The sequence below is a fragment of the Sinohyriopsis cumingii genome, chromosome 3 (assembly GCF_028554795.1).
Source record: "Sinohyriopsis cumingii isolate HCF-2022 chromosome 3, ASM2855479v2, whole genome shotgun sequence".
Lineage (NCBI taxonomy): Eukaryota > Metazoa > Mollusca > Bivalvia > Unionida > Unionidae > Sinohyriopsis > Sinohyriopsis cumingii.
The window spans coordinates 71,028,828-71,044,585 of NC_142963.1; the positions used below are offsets into that span (position 1 = coordinate 71,028,828).

General features: G+C 35.7%; 1 protein-coding gene and 1 long non-coding RNA gene across 7 annotated transcripts in view; one reads left to right on the plus strand and one right to left on the minus strand.

Annotated features, from left to right (window-relative positions):
* The window catches only part of LOC149803077 (FMRFamide receptor-like), a 318,116-nt gene that overhangs the window by 215,404 nt on the left and 86,954 nt on the right, over positions 1-15,758 (plus strand). The window contains exon 1 of one of the 6 annotated variants that reach the window (XM_089952654.1): positions 7,505-7,524. The exons of the other annotated variants lie outside the window; for them this stretch is intronic. The gene's annotated coding sequence lies outside the window, so the exon portion shown is untranslated. Of the gene's footprint in view, positions 1-7,504; positions 7,525-15,758 lie in introns of those variants that run through there. 6 annotated transcript variants of the gene reach the window in all.
* Positions 8,670-11,168, minus strand: LOC149803078 (uncharacterized). The gene is made up of 2 exons (XR_016419946.1): positions 10,883-11,168; positions 8,670-10,088 (listed from the first exon to the last, which is right to left on the minus strand). It is a non-coding gene; the product is annotated as an uncharacterized LOC149803078 (long non-coding RNA).

Consider the following 15,758-nt stretch of genomic DNA (forward strand, 5'->3'; position numbering starts at 1 on the left):
TCTCTTTCAGTCATGATGTTGTATTTCAGTCATGATGCTCTCTTTCAGTCATGATGTTCATTTTCAGTCATGATGCTCTCTTTCAATCATGATGTTGTATTTCAGTCATGATGCTCTCTTTCAGTCATGATGCTCTCTTTCAGTCAAGATGTTGTATTTCAGTCATGATGCTCTCTTTCAGTCATGATGTAGTTCAGTCATGATGCTCTCTTTCAGTCATGATGTTCATTTTCAGTCATGATTGTACAAATTAGTTTTTGCACTGTCTTTAGATAACATTTTTTACGTATCGAACGAGAGAAATGATTCAGAAGTCATTTTTGGCTGTTAGACAAAGACAAAATCAATATCTACTATCTCTTTTGATGTAAAGTCACTGTTGTACGGTTACATGCCGCAGACCATACCAGATTGTTGTGGTAGTTTTTCGTCTTCCCAACATGACAATTCTTAGGAATCTATTTGATATCAGTTAGCGTCTATCGTGGAGGATGTAATTATAAACTGTTTATCACATAAAGTAAGCTCTTTCTGTTTGCTTTACATCATAGAAAAGTGGTATGTTACTTCCGGTCTCGTGCAAATTTTAGAAAGTAGATTTTGGAAAGAACCAAAACATAGCTGCCGAGAATACCGGTAATAGTTCACGTTTATCATGATAACTTCCCAATTTAGTTATAATCGTAAGATTAAATCTGAATGTATTTTTTTCAAAGATGCACAGGTTTTATGAAAATTAAGAATGTCCATTGACTGCTGCATTCGGTGTGTCCTCATCTCTTTCCTATGAGAATCGAGACTTTTAGATAATTTGTTTTACAGTATGCGATTGGAAAACCAGAGGTCTTTCAAAATATAGTCAGCTGGTAATTTCCATGTAGTATGTATGTATGTATGTATGTATGTATGTATGTATGTATGTATGTATGTATGTATGCATGTATGTATGTTCACTACAGTAACTGTCAAAAACACGAATTTTTCGACGCATGGGGCAGCAGACCCATATGTATGATTTACAGTTATTGTGCAGTTGTCAAAATTTTCAACACGGAATATTTCTGTAACTGCATGACTCCGCAAGTTTCTTAGAGGCTCAATCGCTTGTGGTAGAGCTATTTCAATTCGGAGGTTGTGAGAGGCTCTTATGGGAACTTGGTATAGAACTGACTATCATTTTGGACAGTTATTCAAAACCGAATTGGACAGACATATCGTTAGAGCTTGGTGATAAACCTTTGTAATGTTACTTATTTCCTTTTGCATGTAAGGTGAGGCTACGACATAGCTGTTGACGCTTCACACATTTTAGGGGCGCTTCTATTTTAACCAGGGAAACGTTGGGGAAAAGGTAGTTTAATCCCCGTGGTAATGGTGATATTGAATCAGAAAACTTGTATATCCTCTACCTACATATAGGAAATGACTGAATAATTTCTGGCTCTTTCTTGAATACATGATTGCTATATAATAAACATTAGGGTCAGGTGTCATTTGGCTTTTCCGGAAAAAGGTGTAAGTGCGAATTTTATAATGATATATTTCCAAGTGTCAGCTTTTTCTTTTCTTTCAGGTGTATGTGCCCATTTTGATCATTACACCATCTATTTGAAACATGTGGCTCCAAATGAGCACAGCTGAAACAATACATTGTAATTAATTCTAACTGATAGGATTATCCAAGTGACGTTATTATAATTAAATGTCACTAGTACAAACAATAATTTCCAAAACTTCACCAAAGTTAAGTTCAGAACATGCATAATCCATAATTAAGTTCACACCTTAAACACGTGGATGTAAAACTGAGGTTTCTCAACCGTAACATAAGTGACCGTCATAGTTTGACAACCTGATCACTGTGGTGTGACGTCGTCTGTGCATGTGCTTTCGTGTATGTTTACAGCGTTCGTTTACAAACATTTTTGAAATGTTTCAGACTTGTTCATTTTTAGTGACTTTTAGAAGGTAAAAAACCCCCATAAATTGGTTGTTCTAGCGACAGTTTAGTAATTTTCATGTTAGTAATTAATATAATCCGTAATCTATATCAGTTAGAATTAATCTTAATGCACAGTTTCTGCTTTGTTCAGATGAAATCAGATGACACAATTAAACGGTGTGTGTGTGTGTGTGTGTGTGTGTGTGTGTGTGTGTGTGTGTGTGTGTGTGTGACTTGGATTTTTAGCGTAGCTTTAACAATTTTTCAGTCATATCGCTGCGATGTCTGCAGTGTGACAGTTTATGGTGATGTCTAGCACTGGGGCATCATGCTGCAGACATGTAGCATGATGTCCCACCCATTCACATTATCCTGACACCAGGCCGACCAGTCCTAACACTAACCTCTTAATGCTGAGCGCCAAGCGAGGCAGCTGTTAGTACCAGTTTTGTAAGTCTTTGGTATGACTCGGCCGGGGATCGAACCCACAACCTCCCGCATCCGAGACGGACGCTCTAACCACTAGGTTACCGGAACGGTATAATTAAAGGGTTTAAGGACCAGTTCGGGTACGTCAACTTTAAAGGAACGTGTACTTTTGATCGCCTGATCATATTTAAACTGCTTTATATGTTTTCATAAACATCATTATGTCGACAAATATGACGCAGTTATTGAAATGGGATGTCTTTAATTCACTCCATGATTCACTTCACAATCTTTTGCAATGCATAAGTGACTCCCTGACAAATTGTAATAAACACTGTCATCATCTCCTGTTGTTTTGCTTTCTCTTTCTTCGTTTGATGCCTGCTTTCCTCTTCTTTGATTTGACGTATAATTGCTTCATTATACAAACAGGAAACCCTGAGGCTACAGGTTCAAACCTGTTTAAAAATTACGTTCCTTTAATACATGGACTGTACGCTGCATATGCTATCTTTGTCAATTCCAATTCCTCACAGCGACAAGGAAGATATGAATGGATAGGCCAAGTGACAAAAGCCGGAAAAAGAAGCGACAAAAGGAATTAACAAAAGAAGAAACTATTCCCTTTAGCCTGAAATAATTTAGACCTGACTTTTTATTGACAACTCAGTGTCTTTACTACACATACTCATTTGTACATTCGTTAGGGGTTTAGATGCACTTAAGCGTTTAAAAGAAAAGCATATCCAAAACTTAACATTTTCCCATATTTTAATTGCTAAAATAACAACTACTATCAGTTTTCAATAAAAATTTACAACACTCTTGCAAATATGAAATTTTGTACTTGTTATGACGATAGTAGCGTGTATTCTGGAGACGCGTTTTATGCAGACAAGGATCAATCGATGGAGGTGTGTCCATTTTACGCCAGTACATCATCTGTCATATTTTATAATTTGCCTGTTATGAAAATCATGCATTGGTATGAAATTACCTCCTAACGAGCAGTTAGAGTGATATGCATTTAATTATAAAAGATTAATAGAAAACGATGTTAGTGTTTGCGAAACCTGGCCAGATCTTTATAGAGATCGTGTGAATTCTTCGCTTTACATGATTCATTTTTCCACGAGCGAGGGTTGAAGCGGTAATAATAATTGTGGACATGTGATGAAAAGGACGATAACGGAAATGAATGAGCTTCAAGGTAAGGGTATATTGTCTAACGATAATAATATTATTTTGAAAGGGGAGATGACTTGCTGGTTTGCATTAACGTTTAGTCCAATCCCGTTGGTAAAACTGTAATCATGACCAGAGTGTTGAAACTAAAAAAATGTTAGAAGTTCTTTTGCTATAATTCTTAAACTTGGGTTAGACAAACATGCAGACAAAATGGTGCAAAAGGTTAATAAATGATGACACATTGTACTATTTTAAGATCGAATTCTGAATTAGCTACGAGTTCTGGCCGCAACAAGGGAAGATGATCGAGGGATGTGGCTATTTGGGAAAAAATCAGGAAAAGGGGAATAAAATGCCAGACGCTGCGTAAGGTATTCCATTAGGCCAAATTTGACTTATAAACTACTGCTGATTCATTGAAAAATGATATCTTAACAAAATTAATCCAAGGAAATGTTTCCAGATGTAGAATATTTTGTCAATAATCGCCCGTTTGTTAGCATAAAAGATTATATTTGTTGGCAGGCAGGCAATATTAATTATACGCGGAGAATAATCTTAACACGACAGTGACAACTATTCAGTCGATACAATCACAAGAAAATACACCACATGTCAAATTTTCTGCCTTCCTGGTCAGGAAATTATGTCTTCGTTTTTCTAACAATTAGTGCGCATTATAATAGCTTCTTGGCTGAACAATTATAGAATATGACACATCTAGAAATGCGAAACTCGTTCAGAGCCTTTTCAAAAATAGAAATCCGGTGGCAAACGCAGAAACTATTTATTTCATTTGAGTGCTTAACTCTTAGCTGTATTGAGATTTATGACGATGCTAATAAAGTATAATGCACAAGTGATGGAATTAATTTAAGACGTTGAAAGCAATAACATTATAGTAAGCTCTTAAATATCTTCTTAAATTTGTGAAAGTCATTTCAGCACAAAGTCGCAGAAGAAAATAATATTCATATAGAAATTTTTTTTTTTGGATTACATTAAGAGTTTAAAATTCACATTCAAACAAAACAGATGTAAAATGCTTCATCGCTAGGCTGCGAAATGTATCTGTTTATTATTATCATCATATTAACAATAGGTACACATACATTATTGTTGTTAGTCACGATTAGTTTTCTAATGAATGCTTTTCGTGATAAATAATACACATGAGAGACATTTCACTATTTCTTAATATTGGAACAAAGTTCTTTAATAGTACGTCACTGCATCCACTGAAAGTACACCCATGCACCTCTACACACTTTCTCAGTTTGATTATCAATTTATTAAATACCAATTTTATATTCACTTTTTTGTATGTTGTTCATACACTGGAAAACCGTGCTTTCAACAACTTGGGGGATTCCATGTCGATGATCCCTCAGTGAAGGTTTGGTTCGGGATTCAACCGAAAATATTGACTGTATGGATGATGTGGAAAAGTTCGGATGCTGTGCTCCTTCAGAAGGTCCGTCACGACAGCAAATTTATGCGCCAGTACGTTGTCCTTGAGTAGAATCTTTAAAATACTCTCAAGTCCGTCTTTGTCTGGGGAGTTTTGGTCTTTGCTCGTTTTCATTGATCAAGACTGTTTTATTTTCTCATGTGTCCAGCTTAGAGAAGTGAACTCGTGTTTCACCATCTGTGACAATCTCATTTAAACGTATCTGGTCACTATTTTCATGGGTATGTGAGAAATCTTGCCAGTAGCTTCTCGAGGGTCGGTGGTTCTTTCCGGGGATTTCCCGGGTTCTTCCTCCACCGATAATACTGGCCGCCATGTATAGCCTATCGTGTGCTGAAAAATGGCGTTAAACCCTACAATAATAACAACAACAACAACAACAACAACAACAACAACTATTTTCATACAAAGCGAGTGGCTATTTGAAGTTTCATCCCGAATTTGCTTTTGATCACCAGTCAACAAATCCATCTTGCAGAAGCCTTTTTGAGCTTCAAATGATTATTTTTGCAATGTGTTAAAAACGGTTGACGAATTAATACCCATGATGACACGTGATCCATTAACTGTGTGATATTAATTTCTGATATGTGATTAATATAAATTATCCTTTCCAAACTTTTGTATCAGATTGTTCTTTCCATAGATAAGAACCATCATCAGAGTTATTTAAAAGGTTGATATTTTGTTGTGATAAAACATGCTTTTTTTCTCTTGTATAATGTACGTGTGACACGTATTAATTTTTCATTAAAATGAAGATAGAAAAAAGATAAAGAAATTGATTGCATTTCAGACTAGACGTTTATACAGAAAGCATTTCTTACAGTATGAAAATTAAACATTTTCTTTTCTGTACAGTAATTTCTTGGACAGCTAATATAATGTAAATAACACTGCCCTCTGTGTTTTCCAAGGCATCGAACATGATCCTCAGATCACATACAATAGTAAAAGATATAACATTCATGGCTAAGCCGTTATGTTCTAGGTACCTTAGTGTTCTTCAAAGTAATTTTACTACAGTTTTCTACAGTTTCGTTAGTAAAACCAGTATTTTAATGTGACAAATACAATTTTACATTTGTGCCCCTTTGAAATCAGGGGGGTCTGGTGATCGAATGGTCGAAGGAATTTGCCTTTACATATCAGTCACCTTTCACCTCTGCCATGCTGGGTGCTAGTCTTGGATCAACCGACGTGAGTATACGTGAAAGCTTGCCATTAGCTTCCCATGGGTTGGTGGTTCTTCCTGGATTATTATGGGGCTCTTTCACCCATAAATATACTTTCCGCCACAGGGGTGGATCAGGTCAAATGTTGGGGGGTTCGGGTCTCTAAGATATCAAAATGGCCTTCCCTTTCCTGGAAAGGGCACCAAACCAAAAGTGTATGTGCCTGTTTACTCACAGTGTGCATAATACCCAATAAACGTGCTCAATAATAAAACGATCGTCTAATTTTAAGTGGCTAATGACTGTAAATTTGTGTGTGTATTTTTTTAGCGGGGGTGGGGCGAAATTCCAGGACCACCTACCCCAGATCCGGCCCAGCGCCTCATATAGACTATTGTGTATTGAAAAATAGCGGAAAACCCCACAAAAAAAGTATTTTAAAAAAATTTAAATTTCGTTTAGGAAACTCACACCTAATGTTACTCGTACGAGATTATCGCTCAGCTTGCCATTGATGAAGTTCACCTTAGCACGTATATTCTGAGACATGTTCTATCCCAGCGTATATTCGGAAACATGCTCTATTGTAGCGTATATTCTGAGACATGTTCTATCCCAGCGTATATTCAGAAACATGCTCTATTGTAGCGTATGTTATGAGACATGTCCTATCCCAGTGTATATTCGGAAACATGCTCTATTGTAGCGTATCTTCTGAGACAGGTTCTATCCCAGCGTATATTCGGAAAAATGCTCTATCGTAGCGTATATTCTGTGATGGGTTATATCCTGACAATGACCATACGATGGAAGTACCTTCACTTTTTAGTGTTGTTGATGGTGGTGGTGCGGGAGCGAGGTGGAAATACAGTAACTCTTTTATTTATTAAATTGCCTGCCATATTTTGGTATGAATTACATTCGAACGAGGAGTTATTACATGTGTTTGATTGTGAAACCAGACAAAATCTTTAGAGAGACAGCATCAGTTTTGTGTGTAACACGATTCGTTCCTCCGAGATTAATAAATGTGATAATAATTATGGAAATGTGATGAAACGGGTGATACATGGAAATAAATGAGTTACACAGTAACATCAAAGTGGGTAGTGTTAGCAAAGTTTTCTTGAAAGGGGAGGTTACTCTCGTTGAGTTTCTGCGAGGTTTTGTCCACCCATACTGCTAAAATTGTAATCTTGACAACGAAATTGTTGAAGTAAATTAATGTTACGAATTTTATAATAACCTGTTTACTTCTTTCAGATAGGCACGAAGTCAAAATGGTAAAGAGGGTTACGTTGTGCAAGTATCTTCATCATGTATGTACATTTCATTAGTTTCAAGTAGCAAAAGGGGAAGATAATTAATGGTTGGGATTTATTAGAAGAATCAGATAAACAGGAATGCATGAACAGACGTTAAGGAAGTGTCCGTTTAGCCCCAAACTGACTACCAAACGACCGTAAATCCCTTAAAGAATGATACATTTAAAATGAAGACCAAGGGGATGCTTTTAGATAATATCTTCTCTTTTTAATCGCCCTCTATACACTTTTATGATTAATATTTTAGTGTAATAAACTGCGTTTTCCCGACAACATTAATTTTCTGCACATATTATATTTGGAAGAATAATCTCGGCACAACAATGGCTATAATATTTCAGCTATTCAGTCAAATTAATCATATAACAATACGACATTTGTCAAATTATTCAGCCTTTCTGCTTCTGAATTTGTGTCTCGTGTTTCCTAATGACGAGCTTGCATCATAATAGCTGATGGGTTGTTGAAGCTGAACATCTATATAATCAGACAGTTATCTATATACGAAACCCAGTCAAAGCTTTTGAGGACTGGAGCTCGGGTGTCACCTGCAATATGATTCATTTACACAAGACTTCTCCAGCTCTTAGCTCTATTAGGAATTCTATTGACAAGGTACAGTTACAAATCATGAGAAATGCCATGGAGTCCGTTTGGACGTTGAGAGTAATGGCAATATGAGACAACCATTCCGGCAGAAAACGAATAAGAAAACACCACAAGTTCTGAAAACGACTTTTAACAAATGCTTTAAAATTTCTGAGGAAGAAGAACAGTATAATCTATGAAGAATGTGTGGGGAATGTTAGTAATTTAACTGTACTGACTTATAAACACTGATATTTTATGAATTAAAGTAAAACTCATGAGTCATCAGTACATTCCGATAAGAGTTCCAAGCCAGTGTTATAAAGCAGGCTTTACTTATAATAAACGATGCAAAGATTTAAATTGCACGCAACACTGGCACCAAATTATGCTCAGAATACGTTTAGAAACCAATCCATTTACATGAATCGAGAGAGAGAGAGAGAGAGAGAGAGAGAGAGACAGACAGACAGACAGAGACAGACAGAGAGAAAGAGCTGCCTGAGAACTCTACGTTTTTTCGTCATTAAAAAAATGAGAAGTGCATAAGATCTCCGTACTCTGTGCTGTTTATTTCTGATATGGTCTTCCTCAATATCGAGAACATATTTCCTTACATAATAATCACTATTTTTAACAAAGCACGGATATTTATAGAGTTGAGATGGCATGTTTATTCGATAGAAGCCACACACAAAAAAACAAACACATTTTAAGCACAAAAAGTATGATTTATGTCTTCTAATGTTATTTTCGTTAAACGAAATGAGGGAAAATCGATGGTATCACAAAACTGACACCCACTTTTAGGGTATTTCTGAAGATATGGAAACTATATATTTTCGTTAAAGTTCAACGACTGCGTGGAAAACTGTTACACGTTGAAGAGGGCCTTGGTGCCTTTCAAAAGTAAATCCTCCTGTTATCGAGCTTAACTCAAAAAGAAAAAAATGAAACCAACCAAGCTAACCAAAAAAGAAACCAACAGCAATATTTGACACACGAAAAGTAATAATGCTTGAAAAAAGAAGTGTCAGATGGTCATTCTATCTGTTTTAAGGCTTAAATCTGACAATACACTTATACAACTGATTAAGAAACAATATTTTTCCTTACCATAGATTTAACAAGAAAACTCCGCCTCTTCCCCCCCCCCCCCCCCCCCCGCCAAATAAACTGCACATGATATTCACGACCATGCTTTCGTTGTATCTTATGTTTCATGGTGGATCAATCTCTCTGGATAGGTATCTCAAAGACAGTTTTATTGCCAAATTTACTTTTAGCTGCTGTGTTTGCACTGATAATTTATTTTTTTTTGAGTGACATGAAAATGTGTCTATTAACCAGACAGATTCCATGCATAACAGACCGCTCTTAGTGTGTTTTATTAATGCGAGAGGTTCTTATGCAAACTGAAGTCTGTTTCTATTATCTATTAAAATCAACAACAGTAACAAAACAAAAAGATAACGAAACAAACTTATAAAGTAAATTTACTTACATGTAGATAAACAATGCGCGTTGCTGCAAATTAACTGCCGAATGTGGGGGGAAAGCTTCAATTTTAACTTGTTTTAGTGATTTCTGTAAATAATTATGTGCCAATTATAAGTCTGTTTCTCTGGTAATATTTATTCCCAACAAATTCTCTGTATCTAGCGCAAAAATGAAGTTGGAGTTAGATTGTCAAAAATTATCAGCATCATTACCGCCCTGGTTTTCTGTTTTACGTCACGTCATGCCAGATAAAGACGACCATCTATTCTGATGAAATGGTGTAGCAATCAACTCAAGAATTTAATTTCTTTCCTTTTCTATTTTGTTGTGCATCATTCATTCATAGGTTGCGATGAAAAAAGAGAACAGAGGCGATTGTTCCCTTGTTTTTTGTTGTTGTTTCATTTCCGGGGTAGAAGGTCGGAGAAACAATATGTAAGAGATCGGCATATCACAATTCCATCTAAATGCTGAAAAAGAGAGAGAAGTAGTTTTATAAATCAAATGAAACCCTATGCGATGCAATACCTACCTACCTGATGTTATCCGGAAAAATGACAGACAGACAGACGATTCTTTTCCTTTCATAAGGGACTAAAATTTAGCCGAAAGCTCGATTCTTTATTTGAGCTTTTCTGTTATGGATAACTGTATTGATAATTAAAGCAGAGATTCTCAAAAAGAACATTCAAAAACATTATGCTATGAAATAAGAAGTCATATTGAAAGGGTGTCCTCTCACCCACCTTACCATCTTAAATAACAGCAATTTATTCTGAATATGTTATTGTCAATAATTATGACCCAAAAGAGGTATTTGATAATCTTATTTTTCTCTTTGGGTCTGATATAATGATATAAAGGTCCGAAAATACATCCCTAAAAGTTGAAATTACGCTAATGCAACACAAATCACGGTATTTTAGTTATTTTCCCAACAAATGCCATGTCATGGAAAGAAGATACACTTTTCTCCCCCGTTAAACTGTCGTGCATTTCTCAAGCCTATCGAATTTTCAGTGATGAAAAGGTTGAACTTATCATCCGTGTGACGGTAGGTGAAAATATTTGACATTAAATCAGTTCAAGTTCTGCATGGGAGTCTCAGATAAGCTGCATTATTTGAAATCGTTATGTTACATTAGGTTAGATGCGTTATCAATCATTTTTATTTTCCAGATTTTCAAAAACCGAATTTATTCAATTTAAGGAAGTTCAAATTTATTTCTTTTCATTGCATTCCCATACGTGGTTAGTAACTTACCGTCTGCATTTACTGGTAACTTCGTATTGTCCAGTAAGTTTGTCCCATCATTCCTACTTCTGTTTTACGAAGGCTTTTGAAAAACGTCACATTAGACGCAAAGGTCTATCTGCAGGAAGTAACACCTGATATGCAAACATAAAAAACGTACAAAGATCTAACTGTATATTGTGTAAGTAGCTGTGTTACGAATCCTCCACGCAGGAAAAGAATATTTAGTATTAACATATTTTTCAAACCGTTTAAGTCAACAGTTTTGCCTTGTATCACGCTTCCACTATAAGCAAGACCGAAATACTTAGGTGAAATATGAAATATAATGTGAGCATATGCCAAGCGGCATCTTCCAAGTTAACGTTGACAGTGGAGACAAATCCAGTTTGTTTTTCTACTTGCTATCGTTATTCCTGATGCTGTTGTTTTATTTTGTTTTCTGCTATTTCCCCCCAAATTTCTATAAGTGCGCACAATTGATTTAATATAAACCTAATACAAGGTCGATTGTGAGCTTGAATCGTATTACATATAGCTACTCTGTGGTTAACCTGACCCCTGTCTGATCTCCTGAACTTGAAACAATGACCGTAATCCATACAATTTCTCTGCGGTTAACCTGACCTCTCTCTGATCTTCTGTTAGACACCGTGCAACTTGGGCCAGCATCTATGATACTAAAGCGGTCGATTATTGGAATATGGTCAGATTTCAGAAGCGAACTTTTGTCTTTATCGATTTCTACAGCCCCTAACCAATTGTAAAATATTCCATCTGGTCATCATCGGTAGCAAAACTTTGGCATCGCTTTTTATTTGGGCTTAAAACTGTCTGAACCTTTGATTGCTAAAAAAAATCATTTTTTTTATTTAAACAGTCTGCATGTTTATGTCCTGTTTGCATGTGAGTCACGAAGTATCAAAACATGGAGAGTGCAGATGTGAAAAATATATTTTATTTTAGCGGTGATATTTCCGAATGTTTTATGTGTTGGAGTTGGTTTAACTTAAAGATTAATATAAAAATCGAAATGCATTCACACGATATTGGGCAGGCCCTGATTGAAAACGACCAATGTTCACCTCACAGATTAAAATTAGATACCCACTAAATGATGCTATTGATTTGTAATGTTTTAAAATGAACGAAAATTCACACGCTTGAATTATTTCTCGTAGCACGTGCTTTGGCATGACTAAGTAGTGACTAGGAGGGCATTCAAAACCCGTTTTCCGGTATTACAACTGTTCATCTTCGTTTCACGTTTACGACAGAACATGTTGCACCATATGCCCCCGACAGATTATTGTCTCTTTTCATTAATTATAATTACTCGCAGTAACAAAGGAAACTATGGCCTTACACCATCGTTTGTTTTCTCCAGCGAATGAATATTAATGACGTAATGAAATAAGGGGTTTGTTACATTTCGTTGGATGCTTACGAAAGTTTGGTCTCGAAGTAAATATGGGACGCTGCATGAAAGTAAGGCCATTAAGAATTAAATTGATTTGAAAAGAAAATAAACTGTTATTACCTGCCTGCAAAAATTGATAAGCTTCTTTCTCAGAGCCTTGTGGGTATATCGATTACCTTTACTTTGAATGTCGTGAACATTACTACATTCTGAGGTCCAAAGATAGGCCGATGTGATAGTACAGTTAACTCCCACTTTTACTATGGTTTTTGAAAGCTTTTCAAAGTACATTGAAAGTATAGAACCTACCTAAAATTTGAGTGGTAATGTATCCAGATGACTAACACATGGTCCACGTTTTAATGTTATGGCTCAGTTGCAAGTGTGCATTTTCATTTGAGATTAGGTATGATGAAAGACAAGAATTGTAAATTAAACAAACATCTAAAGCACTATATACCTGATGAAATTCTCTCTCTCTCTCTCTCAAACTATTTACTGTTGTCCAGAATTTAATCAGCAGAAGCGAGAACAAATTAGTTCATGTTAAATAGCAGCTTCTCAAATTATCTGTAATGTGTGTTAAGGTAATGCAAGGAACTAGATTTCAAACACATATGCTTCAACAGCAGATTAAGAAAGTCCAAATCCCAAAACGTTCCAAAGGTTAGAAAGAAACAAGTTTTTTTTCAAGAACATCTCAGTTCAAACTGTTAAAAAATATATTAAAAATTGAAGACACGCCCCCCCCCCCCCCGGAAAATTAACTATCTTCACGTCATCTGCTTATGACACAATAAAGTGTGTGAAATGTTCATGGCTCAAAGTTCAATAGTGTTTATGCCGTCCTGTTAGAATTGATATAAATATATGTAAAACAAAATATACCCTTTTTGAGATTATCCTGGTGACATAATGAGCTCTAAAACTGGTGTCATCTCTGAATTGCCTTTCATATATTACCTTATATTCTCTTGAGGGCTGGTTTTCGTTTCAAATGTAAGAGAGGAAGTCTACTATTAGCATGGGACCTAATCCTAGTATTAGTAACCCTTCTTTGTGGACGGATATTAAACGTTCCTACATGTACCAATTGAGCAGGCCGGTGTGATTCACACATGCCGTTTGCTTTTATCTTCAATATATTGCCAGAAAGTTTGAAATTATTTCATACATAACCATAAAGAAATCAATCCGTCTTCTTATTTAATATCGGTGCTGCTGAATATCAATGTATAAAACGAGTCAAATAGTGTTTATCTTCTTCATAAGAAATTGTCTGTTTGATCATCCGCCATATTTGTTCATCTAATAACTACTTCTGTCTTTACTCTCGTTTTTTGGTGTGTCATTTAAGAACTTTGCAACCTTCTTCGAAAACGTAAAGAGATCGTAGTAAATATGGGGCGCATTGATTAACGTATCGTAGAATATCCATATATAGTATAACATGCCCTATTTGGAAAGCGAATTACCGCGAGAATCTCATGTTGTCGGCCGTAGTGGTCAAAGTACGGCTAGAGTAAGCATGCCAATATATTTTACCGTATACAGGCTCAAAAAGATTTCATAAGCCAAATTCTTTGAACCAAACATAACTCTACTTAGGTAGTAAATGTTTGCTACGGTCGTCCTTCTGTCTTTGACAATAGTTTTTTTTTTTTTTGTTCAGTTGTAAAGTTTAGGATAACTTCGGATCCCCGTCATTGCATGGGCCCTAGATTACACATTCACATATCTTTGATTAAGAAATAGCTTCTGAACACTGTAACGTATTGGACGTTAATAACTGTATGTTGGGGGCGGGGGGAGATTGCGGGGTGGGGTGGGGGTGGGGGTGGGGAAGGAACTCGTTTATCGGGAGATGTCGCATTCCTAATAAACTTAATGTTGGTAGAGTTAACGTGCTGTGTATATCAATCTGCTATAAAAGAAGCGTCAAGTCGTCCACTGCTCCTTTATAAAAACATTTTCGTATGTAAATGAAATTCGTTACCTCATCAATAATGATTAATAAAAATAATCGATCAAGACGGAATGAGTGCTTCGTTTCCATTATGTAAAAGTTATGACCGATTACAGACGCATTTTTTTAACACCGCTTATGAACTCGCTTAGTTATTCGTTTTAAGTAACAAATGTCCTTCAGCGATTCCCACATTCCACCTAAAGGTAACATTTTGCAACTAATTTCGGTTATTTCTGGTCTTTTTACATCTCTGAAAAATATTAACAATACACGAAATAAAACTAAAGCTACCTTTGTATGTAATATCAATTCGCGGTGAGTTTCTCTAATCTCTGGGTATGCACGCGTCACACAAACCGGAAATTAAAAAGATGGTCTTTAATACAATACAAACAAATCATGGCGCCGAGAACGTCTGTTTTCGCGAGAGTGATGCTTATCAATTTCTCCACCCAATTTCCGATCACATTGCGTAAATATCATTCTCTGTGGCTCATGTCTTGACACAGTATGACAGAAAATCAAACTCTTTGCTGTAGGCCTGAAGCTAAATGTCTGCCGATGGTCATTACGCCACAGGATATGAATTTAAAATTACTAACGTACTTGAGTACTTCAGACAGCATGCTTAAGTCAGGAATAGTTTCAGAGTTACAACTAAATAACTAAGTTAAGGCAGATATCGAATTTTAGATACATTAATTGCAATTGTTATCACATGTACAGTAGAAATAAATTACAACTTGGAATGATTTTTTTTAATGAAACGGCTTATATCAGAATATCTTTGTGCATGTGCTTTGCACACACACACACACACACACACACATAATAATAATAATAATAATAATCGTCTGGATATTGTATGTCACTATCGATTCGAATTTTGTTGGAAGTAGTATTTACAAAAATGTTAGTAAAATTCTGGCTATATATAAAACTAAATATCTAAATCTGATATGTATCTATTTTATCTTCTTTGATGTCTTTTCATATTTTTTAAGTTTTTGTTGAAATTATTCAAAGAATTTTGTAAGACAGCACATTCGTGAGGGAATGCTCTAATTTAATGTTAACTGTTGCTTCCATGTGAACAGCTACGGGATTATTTTGCTTTGTTTTAGCTCGCCAGGCCTCTACGGGGTATACATATCATATGAGTATTTTTGCTAAATGGCTTAGTGTGCGTTTTTTAATATTTTTGTTAAACGGAACTTTTAACAAATTAATGATTATATCATACAAAGGAAATGGGAGCAAAGTTCTTTTCCGGGAGGACACACTGATGCATTCGACGCAGGTAGAGTGATGTTGAGATGCAGATGATTTCATATTCAAATATGTTATGTCTTCTATTAGCGATATCAATCCATATTCAAATATGTTATATCTTCGTTAGCGATATCTGTTCATATTCAAAGCTGTTATATCTTCGTTAGCGATATCTATTCATATTCAAAGCTGCTATATCTTCATTAACGGTGTCTATTCATATT